Below are 24,679 nucleotides of genomic sequence, written 5' to 3'. Positions count from 1 at the left end.
ACACACCTGGGGTAGCTAAGGGCTGTCGTGCGCCTTTCACCGATCCTAAACTTTCACTAATTTTCTTGGTACGTCGAATGTTTGTCTCCTGCTTACCTGGCAGACGCTCTATCCATCTGAGCCACCGAGCACACAGAGGATAGCGCAACTGCAGAGATTTATCTCCGGCACGCCTCCCGCGAAACCCACATTCTCAACGTACTGACCCGCACTAAATTCGTAGTGCCCCAGCCCATTATACTCATTACTCGCGGAGCGTTGCCGATTCCCGTAAGAGTTCGGGCACTGTTTGTGCATTCGCACAGAAGAAGAAGATGGCCAAGTGGCCGGTGACCCTTAACTATATATATATATATATATATATATATATATATATATATATATATATATATATATATATAGAAGAAAAACTTTTCCAGCCGACGGTTGTTGCTGTCTTGTATTTTCGGACACTTTTCTTCTAGTGTGGAGTGGTCGATCTATTTCGTTGTCAGTGTACCCATTTCTCTTGAAAGCCGTTCGCAAATGGCTTAATTCATCTTGCAAATAAATTGGAGTGTTACGAATCGGTTACTTCAAGGACAACTCCGAGGCAGACAGCCTGCAGCGTGCATTCCACTGCCCCCAAACCACTACCATTTGCGATTTCAGTGGTGTGAAGTGAGAGCTCAGTGGGCGGCAGGGTGGAAGTCGGTTGTTGTGTTTTCTGATGAAAGCTGGTTTTTACTTTAGTGCCAGTGATGGGCGTGTGATGGATAGGAAGAGGCCAGTTGAGGGTCTGCAAACAACAGGTCTGTGGCCAGACACACAGGACTCACTCCTGGAATTATCTACATCTGCATCTACATGATTACTCTGTAATTCACATTTAAGTGCTTGGCAGAGGGTTCATCGAACCACAATCATACTATCTCTCTACCATTCCACTCCCGAACAGCGCGCGGGAAAAACGAACACCTAAACCTTTCTGTTCGAGCTCTGATTTCCCTTATTTTATTTTGATGATCATTCCTACCTATGTAGGTTGGGCTCAACAAAATATTTTCGCATTCGGAAGAGAAAGTTGGTGACTGAAATTTCGTAAATAGACCTCGCCGCGACGAAAAACGTCTTTGCTTTAATGACTTCCATCCCAACTCGCGTATCATATCTGCCACACTCTCTCCCCTATGACGTAATAATACAAAACGAGCTGCCCTTTTTTGCACCCTTTCGATGTCCTACGTCAATCCTACCTGGTAAGGATCCCACACCGCGCAGCAATATTCTAACAGAGGACGAACGAGTGTAGTGTAAGCTGTCTCTTTAGTGGACTTGTTGCATCTTCTAAGTGTCCTGCCAAGGAAACGCAACCTTTGGCTCGCCTTCCCCACAATATTATCTATGTGGTCTTTCCAACTGAAGTCGTTCGTAATTTTTAACACCCAGGTACTTAGTTGAATTGACAGCCTTGAGAATTGTACTATTTATCGAGTAATCGAATTCCAACGGATTTCTTTTGGAACTCGTGTGGATCACCTCACACTTTTTGTTATTTAGCGTCAACTGCCACCTGCCACACCATACAGCAATCTTTTCTAAATCGCTTTGCAACTGATACTGGTCTCCGGATGTTCTTACTAGACGGTAAATTACAGCATCATCTGCGAACAACCTAAGAGAACTGCTCAGATTGTCACCCAGGTCATTTATATAGATCAGGAACAGCAGAGGTCCCAGGACGCTTCCTTGGGGAACACTTGATATCACTTCAGTTTTACTCGATGATTTGCCGTCTATTACTACGAACTGCAACCTTCCTCACAGGAAATCACGAATCCAGTCGCACAACTGAGACGATAACCCATAGGCCAGCAGCTTGATTAGAAGTCGCTTGTGAGGAACGGTGTCAAAAGCTTTCCGGAAATCTAGAAATACGGAATCAACTTGAGATCCTCTGTCGATAGCGGCCATTACTTCGTGCGAATAAAGAGCTAGCTGCGTTGCACGAGAACGATGTTTTCTGAAACCATGCTGATTGCGTGTCAATAGATCGTTCCCTTCGAGATGATTCATGAAGTTTGAATACAGTATATGCTCCAAAAGCCTACTGCAAACCGACGTCAATGACATAGGTCTGTAGTTCGAATTATGGTCTGGCGTGCGATTTCGTATGACGGCAGGAGCACCCTCGTGGTTACCTAATGCACCCTTACTGCAAATTTGTTCTTTGTTCTTCAGTCTGGTAATTTGACCTGTTGTGCTGCCACTCATGAAAAGCGGTCCAGAGGGCGTTTTCCAACAGGATAACGCTCGGCCACATACCGCTGTTGTAACCCAACAAGTTCTACAGGATGTTGACGTATTACCTTGGCCTGCTCGATCATCATATCTGTCTCCAATCGAGCCAAATGGGACATCATTGGATGACGATTCCAGCATCGTCCCTGTACTGACCGACCAAGTGCAATTGGCATGGAACTGCATCCCACAAACTGACAGCCGGCACCTGTACGACACACTGCATCCACCTTTGCATTCTTGCATTCAGCATTCTGGTGGCTACATCAGTTATTGATGCACCAGCATTTCATATTTGCAACTTCTCACCCCGCGCTTACGTTAACATGTGATCTTGCAATGTTAAACACTTAAACGTGTTACCTAGACAAGTGTATTCCAGAAATTTCACGACTCTGTATTAATTATCTTTCGTGTTGCGATTTTTTTCCGTCAGTGTATTTGGCAGATAGTATCCTCGTATGGCAATGAATGTGCCTACATAAATGTATCATTGTACGATGCATAGTTCAAAGGATATGACATCATAAACACTGAGATACATGGAAAACTGCAGCATCTATTCTTTACTGCTAAGGCACTCCTATAGTCGACTCAGCTTAAGGAAATCCCTGACACTTGGCAGCGCTTTTGATACCTTTCAACTACGAAGAGCAAACATTATCGGTCATAGAGCTATGAAGAGCCGTTGCCATGGAGACGTTTACAATATTGCGTTGCAGACACGCGAAGCAGCTGCGCCCAGCGTACAGAAACTGTCCTGGATCATTTTTCTTAATGTGGATACTGTGCTTACACATTTGTACATTATGCGTATTCCTTTGTGCCTCAAAGGTGATTTCAAGAATACATGTAAATAAATTTTTTTCAATACTTCACCGCAAACGAAGTTCATTTCTCTCTATTCGTTTCTAATAGAAAATTGGGGAAATCAATTACCGCGCAATGCTTGGTTTAGTAGCTAGTTATTTCTAAATTCGATCGCCAGACCAGTTGAACAAGCTGTGTTCGTTAAAGTAATGGGTTATTAGAAGAGAATATTATAACGTATCTTTTTTTATCAAGCATGTGCTGACGAAAAACTCTGCCTGACAAAAAAGTTATGGGACTTAACTTCTGCGGTCATCAGTGCCCTAGAACTAAGAACTACTTAAACCTAACTAACCTAAGGGCATCACACATATCCATGCCCGAGGCAGGATTCGAACCTGCGACCGTAGTGGTCACGCGGTTCCAGACTGTAGCGCCTAGAACCGCTCGGCCTCTCCGGCCGGCAGCGGCGCGCGCGTCTGCTCCTATAAACTGAAGGGTAGGTCGAATGTAGGAAGCGAGTAGGAGCAGGTGAGGTAAAAATCTCGGTACTGAGTATAGGTTAACACTCTTTAACTGGGGTATGAACATATACAACTGATATTATTACTTAATTTTGCGTGCAGATGAGCACGTAGGTGTGAAGCCGTTCAGGCATCAACGCTACCAGCCACCAGTAGTTGACCAAACTATCACTGAAGTAGTTGAAGTAACAAAGTCTGTAATGGCTAGCCCCCTATGAAGTAGAAGCTAAGTTGCTTGGTCGTCTACTCGGAATCAGATGGGCGGAATCTGGAGCGGCGCTCGTAGAACTGCACAGCGCCGGCTAGAGGGCGCTGTCGTCGGTATCGGTGTAGTAGTGTCAACCTAAGAACTTGGACCTACGCCGTGGCATCGTAGCTATCGATACCATAAAAAGCAAAGGAAATAAACTTCACGGCTTGAGAGGGTATCAGATATTACTTTAGTGATCTCTAAATCGAGTAAAGTTTGCAAAGAACTTGGCAGTATGAGACCGATTATCAGTATGACGTTGCACCCCCACGCCCGTCCTCCATGGTGTGGGTTGGATGAATCAGATATCATGGTGAGTTTTGACGTCGTTTCCTTGTTTACGAGGGTACACCTGCGAGAGTCACTAGAATTGATTAGTCAGAAGTTTGACGAGAAGACCACTGAACTTTTTAGGCATGTCTTGACTTCCACGTATTTTCTTTTTAATGGAGAATACTACGAACCAACGGAGGGAGTCGCCACTGGGTAGCCCACTCTCACCGGTGGTAGCGAATTTGTACATGGAGAACTTCGAGGAGGAAGCCCTGTCGTCATCCGTATGGAAACCTACTTGCTTTTTCCGTTACGTGGACGACACGTTCGTCATCTGGCCACATGGTATGGATAAACTGCTTGACTTTCTTACACATCTAAACTCCATACACCCCAACATCAAATTCAGTATGGAGACTGAAACGGAGGGTAAATTACCTTTCCTTGACGTCTTGGTCAAGAGAAGGGCTGACGGCACCCTGGGTCATGGGGTGTATCGGAAGACAACGCACACTGTTCTGTATTTGCACGCAGACAGCTGCCACCACCCATCACAGAGGATTGGGGTACTTAAAACTCTAGTACATAGGGCGCGCACTATCTCTGACGCAGAGAGTCTACCCCAGGAATTGGAACATCTGAGAACCGTACTTCGAAAAAATGGGTTCTCAGAGTGGCAGATTCAACGTGCTCTCCGCCCAACCACTACAGCACAACCTGTGGAGATGGATAAATCACAAGGGAGGAGGTAGGCACTGTGTTTATTCCATATACAGGCGCAGTCTCGGGGAAAATCGCCCGCATTTTGAAGAAACACCGAGTCGGAAATGTGTTTTGTCCTCCGAATAAAACTCGTGCACTGGTGGGGAGCGCCAGAGATGACCTCGGTCTGAGGAAGGCCGGCGTGTACCAGATTCCGTGTCAATGTGGCAAGTCGTATATTGGTCAGACGATGCGTACCGTCGAGGATCGATGCCGTGAACACCAGAGGCACACTCGACTGATGTATCCGAGCAAGTCGGCGGTCGCTGAACATTGTTTGTCGGAAAATCACGCCATGGAATATGACCGCACGAGGATTCTGGTACAGACGTCGAGATACTGGGACAGCGTTGTTAGAGAGGCCATCGAAATTCGCACCAATGACGACCTCATAAACCGTGACTGTGGCTATAATCTTAGCAAGGCTTGGGAACCAGCGATCGGGTTAATCAAGAGTAAATCGAGCAAACGTATAGTTATGACGACCACGGCGGACAGAGCCATCGCTCCGACGTCATCTCAGACGCCGTCGCAATCTGTTCCACCGCGCGACCGTGGCGCTGGGCGCGGACGGCGGAGGGAGCGCGCCGCGGGCGGAGGGTATTTAAATCGGCCGCCGCCGCGACCGAACCCAGTTTCCTCTGAGCAGCCATAGCGTACGGATCTCCGTGCCGGCACGTTCACCGGAGCTCAGTCCGTCAGTTCACCTGATGATGGCGACGTGTATGATCGCCGAAATATTGTGCCCGTTGGACACTATAGACCGGCAGCACACCCGTGGATATTTTGACTATCAAATACGCCGGGAGAAACTCAAGAATCAGTAGATGTTATATTTCAGATGTGTTACGACCCGTGCTTCCACCTTTCATTCGATCCCTGCGAAACCTTACATTTTATCAGCATAATGCATGACCGCTTGTTGCATGTCCTGTACGGGCCTTTCTGGATACAGATCTCTCACCAGTTGTGGCCGAACAACTGGCTCGTCAGAATAAGCCAGTCACTACTCTTGATGAACTGTGGTATCGTGTTGAAGCTGCATGCGCAGCTGTACCTGTACACGCCATCCAAGCTCTGTTTGACTCAATGCCCAGGCGTATCAAGGCCGTTATTACCGCCAGAGGTGGTTGTTCTGCGTACTAATTTCTCAGGATCTATGCACCCAAATTGCATGAAAATGTAATAACATGCCAGTTCTAGTATATTATATTTGTCCAATCAATACCCGTTTATCATCTGCATTTCTGCTTGGTGTAGCTATTTTAATGGCCTCTCGTGTATATGGACATTCTACGGTTCGACCAGCCAACCAAACAGACATCCACAGAGGGACCCCTTTCAATATATGTCACGTTCTGATAGCACTGTCTCACACAAGTACGCAGCATCTCCCTGTCCTCCACAGTGATTGCGTAGTATCTGACGCTGTTCACGCCCCTTGTACACCCTACGAGGATTAGCCAGGATTCGTAACAACACTAAACACGAATAATTTAGAATTTGATCCGCTTTATCAAGATTTGGCAAATTTTATTTTATTACTGGCTGAGTAGCTGGCTTTGCCCCAGTATGTATTTATTATAATTCTATTACTCCATCTCCTCCTTTTCCCCTTTCTCTCCGCAACCTCTGTCCCCCTCTTTCTCCATCTCCTTCTCTCTGTCCATCTCCTCCAACCTCTACTCTTTGCCTATATTCTCCTGCCCCTCTCTCTGTCCATCTCCTCCTCCCCCTCTCTCTGTCCATCTCCTCTTCTTTCCCTCCTGTGTTCATCTCCTCTTCACCCCTCTCTCCCTCCATCTGCCCGTCTTCCTTTTCTCTGTCGATTTTCTGTTCATCACCTCCTCCGCCATATCTGTATCCATCTCCTCCTTCCCCCTCTCTCTCTGCCCATCTTTTGCTCCCCAGATTCTCATTGCACGTTGCCATCCCTCCGTAATAGAAGGTTGATGGTTCTTAACACCAATTTCTTTAGAGATAGTAATACGTCTGCCAAGTTTGGCTGACATCGATCGACGGGTTTAGGAGGAACTTTTTATCCACATCTTTGCCCATGTATGCACATGTCACATGTATTTCACATATGTTTAACATATTTGATACATATAGCTCATGAATTGTGTGTCGTAGATTGATAAATTTTTTTAAATTAATCCATCGGCTTACGTGGATACTTCCAGAGTGAAATTTTCACTCTGCAGCGGGGTGTACGCTGCTGTGAAACTTCCTGGCAGATTAAAACTGTGTGCCGGACCGAGACTCGAACTCGGGACCTTTGCCTTTTCGGGCAAGCGCTCTACCAACTGAGCTACCCAAGCACAACTCAAAGGTCCCGAGTTCGAGTCTCGCTCCGGCATACAATTTTAATCTGCCAGGAAGCTTCATACGTGGATACTGTCTGAGAATTTTGTCGCGAATACAGTTAGTAGCAAAGAAACTATAAATCAAAACGTCATGTATGGTGCGGAAATTTTTCACGCATCTCAGTGTTTGCGGCGTCATATCCCAGAAAGTGTGTGTCGTTCAGGTGCACTCAGCGGTTTTCGTGAACACTGGCTCCACAAAGTGTCGCGAATGATGTTAGTACTGCATAATCAGCGATGTCGTAGAAGGCGATAAACTCTTTTCCTTTCGTCATTTTCTGGGGGTTGTCAGCGAGGTAACATTTAGCAAAAGTTTGGAATTATGTTTAAAGTTTGTAGCAAGAAACTAAGTGCTTTCATTCTGAAATACTGGATGAATAAAGTATGGCTATTCAAGCGTCGTGGGCTACACTTTTTTTTCATCCCGTTTCCCATCTCTGTCATTGGCAGTTGGTCCTCACAGCCACAACGAGTATTTCCGAACAGTATGAGATGTGAGTATAAAGTTTGGTTGAAATCGGCCCAGTGATCTCGGAGGAGATGTGGAACGTTCATATACACACTACTGATCTGGAGAATGTGCTGGCCAGGGCAGCAGTCGAATGTTTTCTGTATCAAGAAAGGCCCGTACATGACCTGCAACATGCGGTCGTGCATTATCCTGCTGAAATGTAGGGTTTCGCAGGGATCGAATGAAGGGTAGAGCCACGGGTCGTAACACATCTGAAATGTAACGTCCACTGTTCAAAGTACCGTCAATGTGAACAAGAGGTGACGGAGACGTGTAACCAATGGCACCCTATACCATCAGGCCAGGTGATACGGTATGGCGAAAACGAATACACGCTCCCAATGTGCGTTCACCGCGATGTCGCCAAACACGGATGCGACCATCATGATGCTGTAAAGAGAACCTGGATTCATCCGAAAAAATGACGTTTTGCCATTCGTGCACCCAGGTTCGTCGTTGAGTACACCATCGCAGGCGCTCCTGTCTGTGATGCAGCGTCAAGGGTAACCGCAGCCACGGTCTCCGAGCTGATAGTCCATGCTGCTGAAAAGGTCGTCGAACTGTTCGTGCAGATGGTTGTTGTCTTGCAAACGTCCCCATCTGTTGTCTCAGGCATCGAGACGTGGCTGCACGATCCGTTACGGCCATGCGGATAAGATGCCTGTCATCTCGACTGCTAGTGACACGAGGCCGTTGGGATTCAGCACGGCGTTCCGTATTACCCTCCTGAACCCACCGATTCCATATTATGCAAACAGTCATTGGATCTCGACCAACGCGAGCAGCAATGTCGCGATACGATAAACCGCAATCGCCATAGGCTACAACCCGACCTCTATCAAAGTCGGAAACGTGATGGTACGCATTTATCCTCCTTACACGAGGCATCACAACAACGTTTCACCAGGCAACGCCGGTCAACTGCTGTTTGTGTACGAGAAATCGGTTGCAAACTTTCCTCATGTCAGCATGTTGTAGGTATCGCCACCGGCGCCAACCTTGTGTGAATGCTCTGAAAAGCTAATCATTTTCATATAGCAGCATCTTCTTCCTGTCGGTTAAATTTCGCGTCTGTAGCACGTCATCTTCGCGTTGTAGAAATTTTAATGGCGAGTAGTGTATTTCTGAATTGGACTGGCCAGCCCAGAGCCCCGACTTGAACCCGGTACATCATTTTCCGAGTGAATCAGAACGTCGTCTGCGCTCCACAAGCACCACAAACTTCTCTTGTTACGCCTCTCGCTAGGCTGCCATACTTCCGCAAGCAACTGCGCAAGTACGCTATAATTAACTTTCATTGCTGCAAAAAAACTCTTTTTCGTTGCCGCAAAAGATAAATTTTCAGTAACGCCAAGTTAAATTCCTAATTACGTACGAATATAGTATTATATAAAAAATACAGGCTTTCACTTGTGAGCAAAATGTGCAGTTTCTGTGTAGTAACTTGCATATTGCATTAGCGGATGGGACATTTTACGTTTCACCAAAACATTTAAATCAGATTTACATGTTACTGGCATACACTACCTTGGGACACGTCCAAGTTGCTTTTTGTTTAATGTTATCAAAAACTGTATCACTGTCGACTGTATATGAAACGGTATTCGTAGTTTGTGCTTTAAAATTTTTAGCTCTGTATCATTAATTTGGAATTATCTTGTGAATGTTGCCATTCTTGTTTATTTCCGTGTGTGAAGAGGAACCTTTTGTGCTACCTGCAATGGGTTTATCTGTCTATTTTTCTTCTCACATGAAGCTATTGCATTTCGATAAAGGCAGCTGTAGGTGTAGTACGCAGTCTGTAGCTTGTCATAGGTTTTGATGTTGTGGTGTTTTTACTTTGTTTGTGTCGAAGTATTACGCATATTTCGCCAGCCGAAGTGGCCGTGCGGTTCTAGGCGCTACAGTCTGGAGCCGAGCGACCGCTACGGTCGCAGGTTCGAATCCTGCCTCGGGCATGGATGTGTGTGATGTCCTTAGGTTAGTTAGGTTTAATTAATTCTAAGTTCTAGGCGACTGATGACCTCAGAAGTTAAGTCGCATAGTGCTCAGAGCCATTTGAGCCATTACGCATATTTCTTGCGCTTTTGTTGATTGATGCGCATCTCTTACGAATCGGCGAACAAAAGTAAACTACGCAGGTGTCTTTCATAAGGCGGAATTGTTCAAATGTGTGTAAATTCCTAAGGACCCAAACTGCTGAGGACATCGGTCCCTAGACTTACACACTACTTAAACTAACTTAGGCTAAGAGCAACACACAGCCATGCCCGAGGGAGGATTTCCTCTGCCCCGAGACTGGGTGTTTGGTTGTCGCTGTTGATATACTTTCCGGGATGTGAGGTCGTGGTCCAAGAACTTTTCTGCTCCTTACGTTTCGTCCAGGACTGCGCTGGACTTCCTCAGAGGCGCTGCTCCGCTGAGTCTTGCATCATCATTATCATCATTCGTGACAGAGGCTAGATTGGATTGTGTAAATATTTGACTGTGTAGAAATTGGGACTTTTATGGGCGCTGATGACCGGGCAGTTGAGCGTCGTACAAACCAAACATCGGCATCAATTATTTAGGTCAGGCATGGTATCGAAAAATAAGCGAGTTCCAAGTATACCAATCCTCAAACAGAAGTCGGATGGTTTCTGAAATATGTGTTTGATTTACAATTTCTACCTCCGAGCGCGGTCGAGGACGTGTTCGCGGAGTTGCACAGTATTCCTCTTAATGACAATCAGTTAAATTTTTTCTAAGTGTGTACTTGAAAACTATGTAAGTGAAAATACTTAACTGCCCACTAATTTATGAGCCAGTATATCAATATATGAAGTCTAAACTACAAATTGTTCGGAGCCGCTTCAACGACGTTTGAAATAATCATCTTACAAACTCTATCATTCTATCCACGACGTAACGGAAGTTTTAAAGCAGTGCAGTGTAAAATAAACATATATAGACGTGACCTTGAAAATAATCATGTTGCTACTGAATTGTGGGACAAATATCAGCGTGGTGAATTACCGTTACTAGAGCACGTAAAAAGAATTTCACATCGCTCGCAGCCCGTCCCACTCTGGGAAAAGTATTTCACCGGGGCAAGCAGTGTGCTGCGTTACAGGTTTCAAGGTTAAGCTGTTGTACGCTTTATACTTGCGGTAGTGATTTCTAACATTTTGCGGTAAAGCTTGCCAATCTCTTTACCGGTCACTTCACCGCCGGCGCGAGCGCGGGAAGGTTAAAAGGGGCATTGGGAGGGCAACAGAAAGTTAGTGTTCTGGAGCTGCAGAGATCAACCTCCTGTGGGATGTACGTATTACTCTTCATAAAATGGACATCGTCGATATCCAAGAAATGTACAAAACAAACCATTAACTTGCTCCGTGAACACGGATGAGAAATGGTGAGCCACAGTTATCACGAAGGTTCGCACCACCAAAATCGAAAGCAAACTCCTTGGGAGCTACAAACCGTGCAGCACCTTCAGCTGGGTATCCACTCTTAAAGAATGCATACAGCGTCGTATTGGTGGGGGAAGTGATGCAATCCGATGGCACGCAACCAAATGCGAAACTGTCTGCCTTGGAGCTTATCGTGAGACTGTGTGCCCTGTAAGTCATTGCTGCAGATAGGCGACAACACGTTTTATAGGCACGGAAAAAACAAACATTAAGAGGCTGAACTTGTCTAGTCGATCCAGCTGGTATGAAATGAGGCATAGTGTGCTGTAACGCCGCGCGAGATTAGCCGCGCGGTCTGAGGCGCTGCAGTCGTAGACTGTGTGGCTGGTCCCGTTGGAGGTTCGAGTCCTCCCTCGGGCATGGGTGTGTGTTGTGTGTTTGTCCTTAGGATAATGTAGGTTATGTAGTGTGTAAGCTTAGGGATTGGTGACCTTAGCAGTTAAGTCGACCAAGACTTAAAAAAATAAATAAAAAAAACTAGAACGTATCGTAGGCGGCAGCAGAATAAATAACTTTCCAGCCAATTTACCATCCACATTAACAGTCGGCATAATTGTAAAAGAATGCGTTAAGGCATTGATGTTAGTTGATGTCGATACAAATCTCTTGGTACATCTAATTTTCAGGGTTTGCTTCACATGTATTTCCTCTTCAAATCCTGATTGGTCTGAGTTAAAAACAATTACTTGCTGAACGATGGGATACGTTTGTTTATCTCATCTACAAAATTTTCTGGCCAATTGGCTGTGCACCGTCAAGCTGACGCTTGGTTTGAAATTTCGCTATCTTACGTCTTGCAAGTCTGTAGCTCTGTTTGAAGTTACGCAACCATCCACTGCTTACGTTGAAACCACTGTAAACTATGTTGCGCCCAATTTGATGTGCATAACGTAGTAGTCCACTGTCATGCACATCCTGTAAATTGTATCGAGCGTCCTTGAAACACGCAAACACCAGTTTTCGTAACAAGTGCGCCGTTTCCTCCGTTGAGTACCCGTAGTTTTTGTTATGGACTACACAATGCCCTCCTTCTTATGTGAGGCATTGAAGCGAGGAGGAAGCGACTCTGCCTTCCTTCTCTGGTTTCTGTATTAGTAACCTCGTGACTTGCTGCTTCGGTTGTCCCTCGTCGCAGTAGTAGCGCTCGGGCGCCAGATTAAACGCAGGTTTGAGCTCCTGCTGAAATGGGGTGTGTCGGGATGCCAGTTGTTGAAGGTTAACAACGTTTTATAATATAATCGTTTTAATGAAGAAGACTTTAAAACACGCGTCACAGACTTTCCAATATGGCAGCTCTTGGCTACGCCGTTACACTCAACACTTCACAACACACTTATTACTTTCAGTGGCGCTGTCTGCTCGCGACCGTCCTTTTGGAGCCGCCTCCGGTTACTCGACCGTGCCTTTTGAATGGCGCCTTCCTACTAACTTCGCGCCTTCTTCCCGACGCACGAGAGAGACCCCAACTTTCTCCCTCAGCCAATAGGGACACTCCACTCACCTCGTACACATATAGATATCAAAACGCTCAGCCAATGGGCGTTCAGATCGCTGTTGCCAGGCGGATCTGACGCCACGTTTGCGGACATTGTGACGGAAGTTTGTCTCGGAACACTTTTTCAGACTGTAAAATCCTACTGCCGAATAGTCAGATCTTCTTCGTACTAAGGTTACACAACATTGAATCTTATGATGTTATCGTTATTGCCCCTTGCTGACCCATAATTGTCAGATGGACATGTATCCTGGCTGCTACGGAGCATTCCCGAGCGTGTAAAGACCTCGTATAGGTTCATAAATGTGCGTAATAATTAGCGTAAACACGTGAAGGGAATGCACGTGTGCATTACAACTACACGGCGATATTGCCGCGGACTTACTTGAAATCTTTCATATTTGTTTTCTATTTATTATGCTGCGAATGGTCTTCCATGTACCCGCTCTTTGGACAACGGTTGTCCTTTACTACGTTTCGCCGGAAACGCTATTTGTTGCTTGCTGTCCTACAATGATGAGCCACATGCGCAGACACATGTTTCAACATCACTTTCACTTGTTTAGCATCATCACTGCACTCCTAATGTGCACTGTCCACACAGTCGACTTGTAACACTACGCTCGGGCGCACGATACTCTTTAAAGCCTGTACTATGGTAAGTTGACGGGCTTCACCTTATAAGACAGGATTTTGGTATATATGTTGACCGCGTGTACCTGAATGGAGGCAAAATCAGACTTACACCCACTCAGTAACAACAATGATACGTCAAGCAAGTCTGAAGTGCAACTACACGTTAGGACGGACAAGAAACAACACAGCAGATGCTACCAATTGTTAATAATACGGTCGCCAGCCTAATTAGGCATTAACTGAGTTTCTTCCCTGTACAAGTGGATGTACGTTCAAGCATAATAACACGTAGTAACACTGCATTATATGGTAAATTTTAGAACCAGAAAATCTACTGAACTAATAATTTCACTTTCTGTACTAATATGAACAAGCCATAAATACACAACAGTACACTATAATGTTTACTACAAACTTCGTACTGTCTATTGATCTGATTAAAATCGGGCATAGGTTACCCTAGAAATAGCACTTTCGAAACACACATACAATGTCAATTTTGAAAAAGGTAAAACACTGATAAATTTTGGTTTTATATTGACTTTAACCCTGCTGGTCAAATCAGTTCAGTACATTTCAGAATTCTAATGAATAGAAAAGGGGAGGGGGGGGGGGACCCTGAAACTGTTATGACCACTGTATTGAAAATTTTGATTACTGAAATCATTAAGCACTCAAGATTTCCAATATATGAGTTACTACTCTTTTTGTCTTATTTACTGCCCATTTAACTACCATTATTTTTGTCTCAAATTAATTAAACTTCATTACTAAACCAACTTCAACATATCTTCCAACTTTGTCAGACCTATATTATTCGTCTATTATGTCATTAACAACAAAGTTCTTTAAACATCATTCTAACATAGATAGGTCTGCAGGTAATTATTATTAATATAAATTTTAAATCTTCATCTCGGGACACTCGGATTGCACAACATGTGGAAAGGACCCTGCCTAGGTTAGTTGTGAGGATAATTAAATGATAGTACGGTTCTGGTAAAATTTAAGTTGTTATTGAACAGTATGGAACAAAATTAACACTGGTCCACACGAATACAGTACTAAAAGTTTCAACCTGTTCGTATCGCTGCGGCGGTCGGCAGGCGGCGAGATGGCGAGGCCCAGAGCACACATACAATCACAGCAATGGCTCTTGATGTATCGGCACTCTGCTTCTTCTTAGCGTCGCCATACTTTTCCGTTTAGTGCCTATGGAATATTGCCATGCTGTATAGGCGTCGGAAACGGCACATCCGAGGCTCAACGAAATCACGTTTTCCAGGAGAGCCTCCTCGATCCAGAGCGTGTTTCTCAGACCGATGCCCAACTCCGACTACTACTGCTGAGCCCGTTATGCCGTGCCGCGCCCGTGTGCATTTTCCCGCGCTCGCCTGCCATCCACCTTTTACCGCTCCCCTACAGACAGGGTATTCACCCGAGGTTTTGCATTCTACATATTCTAATACATTGCCTACGTATGGACCAGGCGCACAATTACAACTTTAACATCTTACAACAGTTTCAACATTTCTTACATTTCAATTTTGTTATAATATTGCTTGCAATTTGACATAAACATTAATATTCACATCGAAAATTGTTTACAGTTTCTTTAACATAATGACATGAAAAGAAAAGAAATGAAATCAGAACATCGATTACACTAATTTATCGAAAATTAGAAGATAAATTTATTATATGTACAATAGTATAGCGTTGGTGTTGTTACAGACTGTATACGACACCACACAGTCCGCTGACTCATCTTGCAGAAATGCTAGTGTTCCACCTGCCACTTCTTTATCTTTCTGCGAAATTCCTTGCGTTCCATTCTGACAAAAAGTCTACTTCGGCAACTGTTGCTGTAGGGATAATGGTATGTTTACTTTGTTCACCGTTGCCATCGCTCTGCTTTCTACAAATATCCCTAGCACTGTAGCACTGTTGTGCAACTGCGCTCCGTAGCCACATCCTGTGCTCATCAGTGGACACCTCCAGCCCCGGCCGCTGTTGCCATATTGTGGTTGCATGCCAGACAGTACGTGGGGCCCGCGCCGAATGCTGTAAACGTCATTGAACTTTTGCGACGTCGCACTCAAGTGGTCCCTGTCAGAGAGAAGTTTTCTACACCCTACCTTCTCAGTTATTCGTTGGATATATTCAAATCTGTTTCCTCCTCTACAGATTTTACCCTTGACAGGTCCCTCTCGGACAACAGAAGCTATTCCCTGGTCTCTTAACACATGTCCTACCATCCTGTCCTTCCTTCTTGTCAATTTTTTCCCGTATGTTCCCTTCTTCGACGATTCCTCAGAGAACCTCCTCATTCCTTACTTTAGCAGTCCACATATTTGTCAACATTATACTATAGCGCCAAATCTCAAACCTTCGATTTTCCACGATCCATGATTCACTACCATACAATTCTATGCTCCAAACGTCCATTCTCAGAAATTCCTTCCTCAAATGTTTGATACCAGCAAACTTCTTTTTGCCAAGAATGCCGTCTTCGTTTGTGCTGGTCAGTTTTTTATCCGCGCCTTCCTGCGTCCGTCATGGGTTATTTTGCTTCTAAAGTAGCAGAACTGCTTTACTTCCTCTACTTTGTGATCACCAGTGCTGATGTTTTCTCGCTATTCTTTTTTCTGTTACTTCTCATGGCTTTCGTGTTCCTTCAGTTTACTCTCGATCCATGTTCTGCACTCATTAGACCAGGGGTTTTCAACGTTTTTGAATTCGAAGCTCTTTGACGAATTATGTTGTTTCCGTGGCACCCCTGTAAGATACCTTTTAAAACTGTGATATTTAATTAAAAAAACGTCGCGACTAAAATACTACGCACCTCAGTGCGACATTTGAGCTTGCTTCTTGTCACACAATTTGTCAAATCTAGACATCAAATGAAATATAGCTGCCTCTATTTCCTTCTCTAGACAAAGTCTTGGTCTGTACTTGGTTTCAGTGACAGCCACTGCCGAAAACCAATTCTCGTAAAGATAGGATGTTATAAAAGACGTTCATGCTCAAGCTTGGAAACTGCTTTCTTACGAAATACCAAATTGTTGGTAACGTCGCTGATGAAAACTTCAGTTTTAGTGAGGAATGTTATGAAAGTTTAATCAACTCTTTCTCTTTTGCCTTAGTGTACTCAGAAGGAGAATCATGACTGAAGGGTTTTTGAACTCAATGAAACCTATTGCAGTTTCAGTAAAGCTTTTTTTTCGAAACGAGCATAAAGTTCTGATAAATGTCCCTCAATTATAGAAAATTTACCTACAACAACGCCTATTTCATTGCCGTTTATAAAATGCTGTAACATGGAAAAAAGTCAATTTCTCTTCCGTCGTTCATGTTTCTCTTCCAAAAAAGAAGCTTGCTTTTGAAGTCCGAAAATTTATTAATAAGCTGAATGAAGTGAGTTTCAGTTCCTACAGAGACTTAGTCAGTGAGTTTAACTTCTCAAATATATCACATAAATAAGCGATCTTTAGTAGAATGTTACTGTCTAGAAACGACTTACCACTGATATGATTTTCTTCTTCCTGTTAAGAACAGACTTTTCGCCTAAGTTCAAAAATTCACAATACTACTATTCCCCTGGAAAGCCAACGAACACTGCCATAAAATGGGAGAGATGTATGTTCAGCCTCTTTATCAGGACGCATTTGTCCAAAAAACCCAACTTTATGCGGGCAAGTTTTAATAAAGTGCACTACATTTATGATAGTTTGCAGTACTTAATTGAGATCAGCACTCAAGTGTTGTGAAGCAAATGCTTCTCTGTGTACAATGCAATGGGTCCACATAATATCAGGAGCTTCGTCGCTAATAAGTTCTTCTAGACAAATGTAACGACCCGACATGAATCGTGCACGATCAGTGTATGCACCAAGAGAGTCAGTCCTATTAATTTGATTTCCTGTCGTGAAGCTTTCCGCTATTTCGAAAAAATCTTTACCTGTCATACCTGCATTTATCTCCTTACTAAACCGAAGATCTTCCATCATTTCGTTACTTTTTTTTACCAACAAATCGCATACAGCAAATTAAATGAGCTCGTTTGCTATTAATGTCCTCGTCAAGCTACAAACCAAAATCCCTCCCCAAACGAATGAGCAAAAGTTGTTGTGCCGTGGACTCACCAAGCATGATGGACTCCAAGTCAACAGCACATGGTAGAACTAGTTCTTCTGCACTCGTATGGGCCTTCTTATATTTTGCTACCCGGTAACATACGTTGTAGGACGCAAAAAGTTATTTATTCAGGATTTTCTCCTTCTTAGAAAATTATTACTGTTATTTCTTCTTCCTCCTCTTTTTCTTTTAGTTTTGGCCATCTAAGGACGACGTTAATTCGTGTCATCTTATTCTCTTGGATCGACTAATTCACTCTTGTGAATGTTTCCTAAATGACGGCCGGCCGCTGTGGCCAAGCTGTTCTAGGCTCTTCAGTCCAGAACCGCGTGACCGCTACGGTCGCGGGTTCGAATCCTGCCTCGGGCATGGATGTGTGTGATGTCCTTAGTTTAGTTAGGTTTAAATAGTTCTAAGTTCTAGGGGACTGATGACCTCAGATGCTAAGTCCCATAGTGCTCAGAGCCATTTTGAACCTAAATGACCGTTAATTTGCTAGGTAGCACACATTTAACAGAGAGCACTTTCAGACACAAAATAAACGGTTGCCGTTACTCTTTGTTCACAAGAGCGCACGTGAAACCAAGAACTAAGAAGCTACAATAAAAATGCACAATAAAAATGCACATGTGGATTAATATGGTTCTTTATTCACATGAACTGGCAATTTTACTTAAGTCCATGTGTTGTGGTACAAGGTCATGAGTAATAGTGCTCTTGCAGACTGATGTAAAGTACAATTCTGGTTGAGGTAAACTAGTCCCGCTATAGTCACTAATCTGATAGCTGTGTATTGTCGTAGCCTGTGACGAAATAAACCCACTCTGAGAATAAAGTGACACACGCCAACTGGATTAGTGAGTCCCCCGCAGGTCAGCGACGGCGGCCGAAATACATTCTGCCGAGAGGGCGTTGGCGGCCCGTTGCTTGTCGGCGTGTCTCTGGCCTCTCTCGTGATGGGCGCGCTTGATCCAGTGCCTACTATCGATCTTCGCACTTCATTTTCGTCGCCCGGAGCGCTGGCGACAGCTTGCAGCAGCATGTGACCGTTCTGTGACTCTCCTTCAGTCTCATTGAGACTACCAGTGGCATCAGCGAATGTTGTTATCGATGGCTAAAGAGCGTTAAAACTTCAGGAAGTGCGAAAATTGGACTCTATGGTCGGCCACTTTGGGAACATCCTGTCGCAGTCGCTGCTGCAGGCGTGAGGGATCGCGTGGATGCCTTGTTATTCTTTCAGATGGCCCTAAGCTCTGTGAAACTTAACATCTGAGGTCATCAGTCCCCTAGAGCTTAGAACTACTTAAACCTAACTAACCTAAGGACGTCACACACATCCATGCCCGAGACAGGATTCGAACCTGTGACAATAGCAGCAGTGCGATTCCGGACTGATGCACCTAGAACAGCTCTGCCACAGCAGCCGGCAATAAAACAAACGTTAGCAACATTCTACGTCTTTATTCTTCATGTCTACGCATTTGCAGCCCTCCGCAGCTAGAGGGCACGAATTGTAACGTGTAACATGGCGATTTGTAACGGAACTACATCGGTGCGTGAGAAACAGCGCACTGTAATCGAGTTGGTCCACACATGGAGCGCCCTCTGCTTCAGCACGACAACGCCAGGCCACACACGAGCGCTGTGACATCTGCAACAACAGCCCGACTGCCTAAATTTTGATAAATAATCAGCATTGGCGGCCGAAGACTTCCGGCATAAGAAGTCAGCCTCATTCTGCCAACGGCCTTGTCAAAGAGGGCGGAGGAGCGGATAGAGGTTCCCCTAAAGGCGGAAGAATCATCAATGATCAACGACATGAGGATGCAGAAGGCAATGGAAACCACTACCTTAAAGACACGTAACGTGTATCCACAGGACATGTGGCCTGTAATTGAAGAAGTGTCATGATGATCTCTCCACTGACAAAAGATTCCAGAATAGTCCCCCATTCGGATCTCCGCGAGGGGACTGCCAAGGGGGAGGTTACCATGAGAAAAAAATTGAATAATCAACGAAAGGATAACGTTCTACGAGTCGGGGCGTGGAATGTCAGAAGCTTGAACGTGGTAGGGAAACTAGAAAATCTCAAAAGGGAAATGCAAAGGCTCAATCTAGATATAGTAGGGGTCAGTGAAGTGAAGTGGAAGGAAGACAAGAATTTCTGTTCAGATGAGTATCGGGTAATATCAACAGCAGCAGAAAATGGTATAACAGGTGTAGGATTCGTTATGAATAGGAAGGTAGGGCAGAGGGTGTGTTACTGTGAACAGTTCAGTGACCGGGTTGTTCTAATCAGAATTGACAGCAGACCAACACCGACAACGATAGTTCAGGTATACATGCCGACGTCGCAAGCTGAAGATGAACAGATAAAGTGTATGAGGATATTGAAAGGGTAATGCAGTATGTAAAGGAGGACGAAAATCTAATAGTCATGGACGACTGGAATGCAGTTGTAGGGGAAGGAGTAGAAGAAAAGGTTACCGGAGAATATGGGCTTGGGACAAGGAATGAAAGAGGAGAAAGACTAATTGAGTTCCGTAACAAGTTTCAGCTAGTAATAGCGAATACCCTGTTCACGAATCACAAGAGGAGGAGGTATACTTGGAAAATGCCGGGAGATACGGGAAGATTTCAATTATATGACATCATGGTCAGACAGAGATTCCGAAATCAGATACTGGATTGTAAGGCGTACCCAGGAGCAGATATAGACTCAGATCACAATATAGTAGTGATGAAGAGTAGGCTGAAGTTCAAGACATTAGTCAGGAAGAATCAATACGCAAAGAGGTGGGATAAGGAAGTACTAAGGAATGACGAGATACGTTTGAAGTTCTCTAACGCTATAGATACAGCAATAAGAAATAGCGCAGTAGGCAGTACAGTTGAAGAGGAATGGACATCTCTAACAAGGGCCATCACAGAAGTTGGGAAGGAAAACATAGGTACAAAGAAGGTAGCTGCAAAGAAACCATGAGTAACAGAAGAAATACTTCAGTTGATTGATGAAAGGAGGAAGTACAAACATGTTCCGGGAAAATCAGGAATACAGAAATACAAGTCGCTGAGGAATGAAATAAATAGGAAGTGCAGGGAAGCTAAGACGAAATGGCTGCAGGAAAAATGTGAAGACATCGAAAAAGATATGATTGTCGGGAGGACAGACCCAGCATACAGGAAAGTCAAAACAATCTTTGGTGACATTAAAAGGAACATTAAGAGTGCAACGGGGATTCCACTGTTAAATGCAGAGGAGAGAGCAGATAGGTGGAAAGAATACATTGAAAGCCTCTATGAGGGTGAAGATTTGTCTGATGTGATAGAAGAAGTAACAGGAGTCGATTTAGAAGAGATAGGGGTTCCAGTATTAGAATCGGAATTTAAAAGAGCTTTGGAGGACTTACGGTTAAATGAGGCAGAATGGATAGATAACATTCCATCAGAATTTCTAAAATCATTGGGGGAAGTGGCAACAAAACGACTATTCACGTTGGTCTGTAGAATATATGAGTCTGGCGATATACCATCTGACTTCCGGAAAAGCATCATCCACAAAATTGCGAAGACGGCAAGAGCTGACAAGTGCGAGAATTATCGCACAATCAGCTTAACAGCTCATGCATCGAAGCTGCTTACAAGAATAATGTACAGAAGAATGGAAAAGAAAATTGAGAATGCGCTAGGTGACGATCAGTTTGGCTTTAGGAAAAGTAAAGGGACGAGAGAGGCAATTCTGACGTTACGGCTAATAATGGAAGCAAGGCTAAAGAAAAATCAAGACACTTTCATAGGATTTGTCGACCTGGAAAAAGCGTTCGACAATATAAAATGGTGCAAGCTGTTCGAGATTCTGAAAAAAGTAGGGGTAAGCTATAGGGAGAGACGGGTCATATACAATATGTACAACCAAGAGGGAATAATAAGAGTGGACGATCAAGAACGAAGTGCTCGTATGAAGAAGGGTGTAAGACAAGGCTGTAGCCTTTCGCCCCTACTCTTCAATCTGTAAATCGGGGAAGCAATGATGGAAATAAAAGAAAGGTTCAGGAGTGGAATTAAAATACAAGGTGAAAGGATATCAATGATACGATTCGCTGATGACATTGCTATCTTGAGTGAAAGTGAAGAAGAATTAAATGATCTGCTGAACGAAATGAACAGTCTAATGAGTACACAGTATGGTTTGAGAGTAAATCGGAGAAAGACGAAGGTAATGAGAAGTAGTAGAAATGAGAACAGCGAGAAACTTAACATCAGGATTGACGGTCACGAAGTCAATGAAGTTAAGTAATTCTGCTACCTAGGCAGTAAAAAACCAATGACGGACGGAGCAAGGAGGACATCAAAAGCAGACTCGCAATGGCAAAAAAGGCATTTCTGGTCAAGAGAAGTCTACTAATATCAAATACCGGCCTTAATTTGAGGAAGAAATTTCTGAGGATGTACGTCTGGATTACAGCATTGTATGGTAGTGAAACATGGACTGTGGGAAAACTGGAACAGAAGAGAATCGAAGCATTTGAGATGTGGTGCTATAGACGAATGTTGAAAATTAGGTGGACTGATAAGGTAAGGAATGAGGAGGTTCTAAGCAGAATAGGAGAGGAAAGGAATATGTGGAAAACACTGATAAGGAGAAGGGACAGGATGATAGGACATCCGCTAAGACATGAGGGAATGACTTCCATGGTACTAGAGGGAGCTGTAGCGGGCAAAAACTGTAGAGGAAGACAGAAATTGGAATACGTCAAGCAAATAATTGAGGACGTAGGTTGCAAGTGCTACTCTGAGATGAAGAGGTTAGCACAGGAAAGGAATTTGTGGCGGGCCGCATCAAACCAGTCAGTAGACTGATGACCAAAAAAAGAAATTCTGGGGCACTGCTTTCAGGACACCCGCGTTGGAGAAATAAACAAAAAGTGTTGACTGATATTGTCACCAAATCTCTGAAGAATAAATACGTTGTGAGAAGTTGAACGGTAATAATAAACTCTGTGAAACAAAGTTAAAAAGTGTTTCCTACGGTTAATATAAGTGCAATGTCTCACGAAGAACCCACAATTTAATCAGTTAAAATAAAGTTAGATTCCAATTCCAACGGAAGTAGGTGCTGACACGTCAGAATATTGCCGAACTGTAAGTTTAAATAGTCATCCTTGTAAAATATTGACACCAATTATTTACAGAAGAATGCAAATCTCGTAGGATCCAATCTTGGTGAAGAACAGTTTGGATTTCAGAGAAATGTAGAAACACATGACGTAACATTTGACCCTACGACTAATCTTAGAAGATAGGTCAAAGAAATCAAATCTTTTTATAGCATTAGTAGCAGAGTTTGACAATACTGATGGCCATGTCGAAATTCTGAAGGTAGCTGCGCTAAAATACAAAGAGCGAAGGGTGATTCACGAGGGTGAGTCAAATGAAAGCCTTAAATCTGTAATAACAAATCGAAATTTCGCGCCGTTATCCTGTAAGTTGGTAAGCGTGCTACAAACAGCGTGCAGAATGGCCTGTAGGTGGCAGCATAGTGCAGATGCACACATAACCGTCGCAGTATCAGTATAAAAATGGCCGCCCCACTTGCGAATTGTACCAGAGAAGAACAGCGTTCTGTTATTCGGTTTTTGCTTAGTGAAGGTGTGAAACCTATAGAAATTCATCGACGAATGAAGGTTCAGTACGGTGATGCATGTTTGTCACAGCAGCAAGTCTACGAATGGAGTAGGAAGTTCGCAAATGGTGTGACTTCAGTGGAAGATGCTCCTCGTCCAGGTCAGGCACAACGAGTTGTGACTCCACAGAACATTGCAGCAGTTGAAGCCATAGTGAAGGAAAACCGCCGAGTGACACTGAATGACATTGTGCTGCATGTTTACAGATTAGTCGTGGGTCAGCACACCACATTGTGCATGATGTACTCCAGTTTCACAAAGTGGCTGCAAGATGGGTGCCACGGCAGCTGACTGCTGAAACGAGAGAACGACGTGTTGATGCTTGTGAAGAACTTCTTCGGCGCTTTGAACGAGGAGGTTATGGTTTCCTTGCGAGAATCGTTACTGGGGACGAAACCTGGGTTCACTTCCACCATCCGGAAACGAAGAGAGCGAGCAAGGAATGGCGCCATTCCCCATCACCAAAACCAAAGAAGTTTCGAACAGAACCATCAGCAGGGAAGGTTATGCTGACTCTCTTTTGGGACGAAAAAGGCGCATTGTGGAGCATTACATGCCTAGGAGGACCACTGTCACCAGTGCATCATACACAGATCTCCTAAAAAACCATCTGCGGCCTGAAATCAAATCAAAGCGACGTGGATTGCTGTCAGCAGGTGTCCTTTTGTAACATGACAATGCAAGGCCCCACACTGCCCGTACAACAGTTGCAACAATGACAGACCTGCATTTTGAGTGTCTTCCTCATCCACCATACTCACCAGACTTTGCCCCAAGGGATTCCCATATGTTTGGACCACTCAAAGACGTAATGGGAGGAAAGAAGTTCCGTTCTGATGAAGAGGTACGCCACGCGGTGCGCGAGTGGTTGCGCGGACTACCAAAAGAATTTTTTTTCTAAAGGAATTTATGCACTTTGTAAGCGCTGGAGGACTTGTATTGAGCGTGGGGGAGATTATATTGAAAAGTGATACAGCTTTGTACCACTTCTGCACAATAAATAATATTTAAAAAAATATTTATGATTTTCATTTGACTCACCCTCGCACAATTTATACAGATACCAGATGGCATTTGTAAGAGTCGAAAGACACAGAAGCGGCGGTTGAGAAGGCAATGAGGCAGGATTTTAGCCTGTCCCCTATGACACCGAATATTTGCATTCAACAAGCTGTAGGAAACGAAAGAAAAATTTGTAGAAGACCTTAAAGTTCAGCGACAAGAAATAAAAACTCTGAGGTTTGCTGATGACATTGTAATTCAGTCAGAGACAGCAAAAGACTTGGAAGAGCGGTTTAACGGAGTGGACAGAATCTTGAAAGGAGGATATCAGATAAACGCTAACATACGCAGAACAAGGGTAACTGAAACTAGTCGAATTAAATGAGGCGATGCTGAGGGAATTGTATTAGAAAGTGAGACACTAAAAATGGTAGATGGTATTTGGCACTTGGACAGCAAAACAACTGATGACGGCGGAAACAGAGAGTATATAAATT

This window comes from Schistocerca serialis, chromosome 10 (genome assembly GCF_023864345.2).
Source record: "Schistocerca serialis cubense isolate TAMUIC-IGC-003099 chromosome 10, iqSchSeri2.2, whole genome shotgun sequence".
Lineage (NCBI taxonomy): Eukaryota > Metazoa > Arthropoda > Insecta > Orthoptera > Acrididae > Schistocerca > Schistocerca serialis.
Note: the sequence above shows the minus strand (reverse complement) of the source record.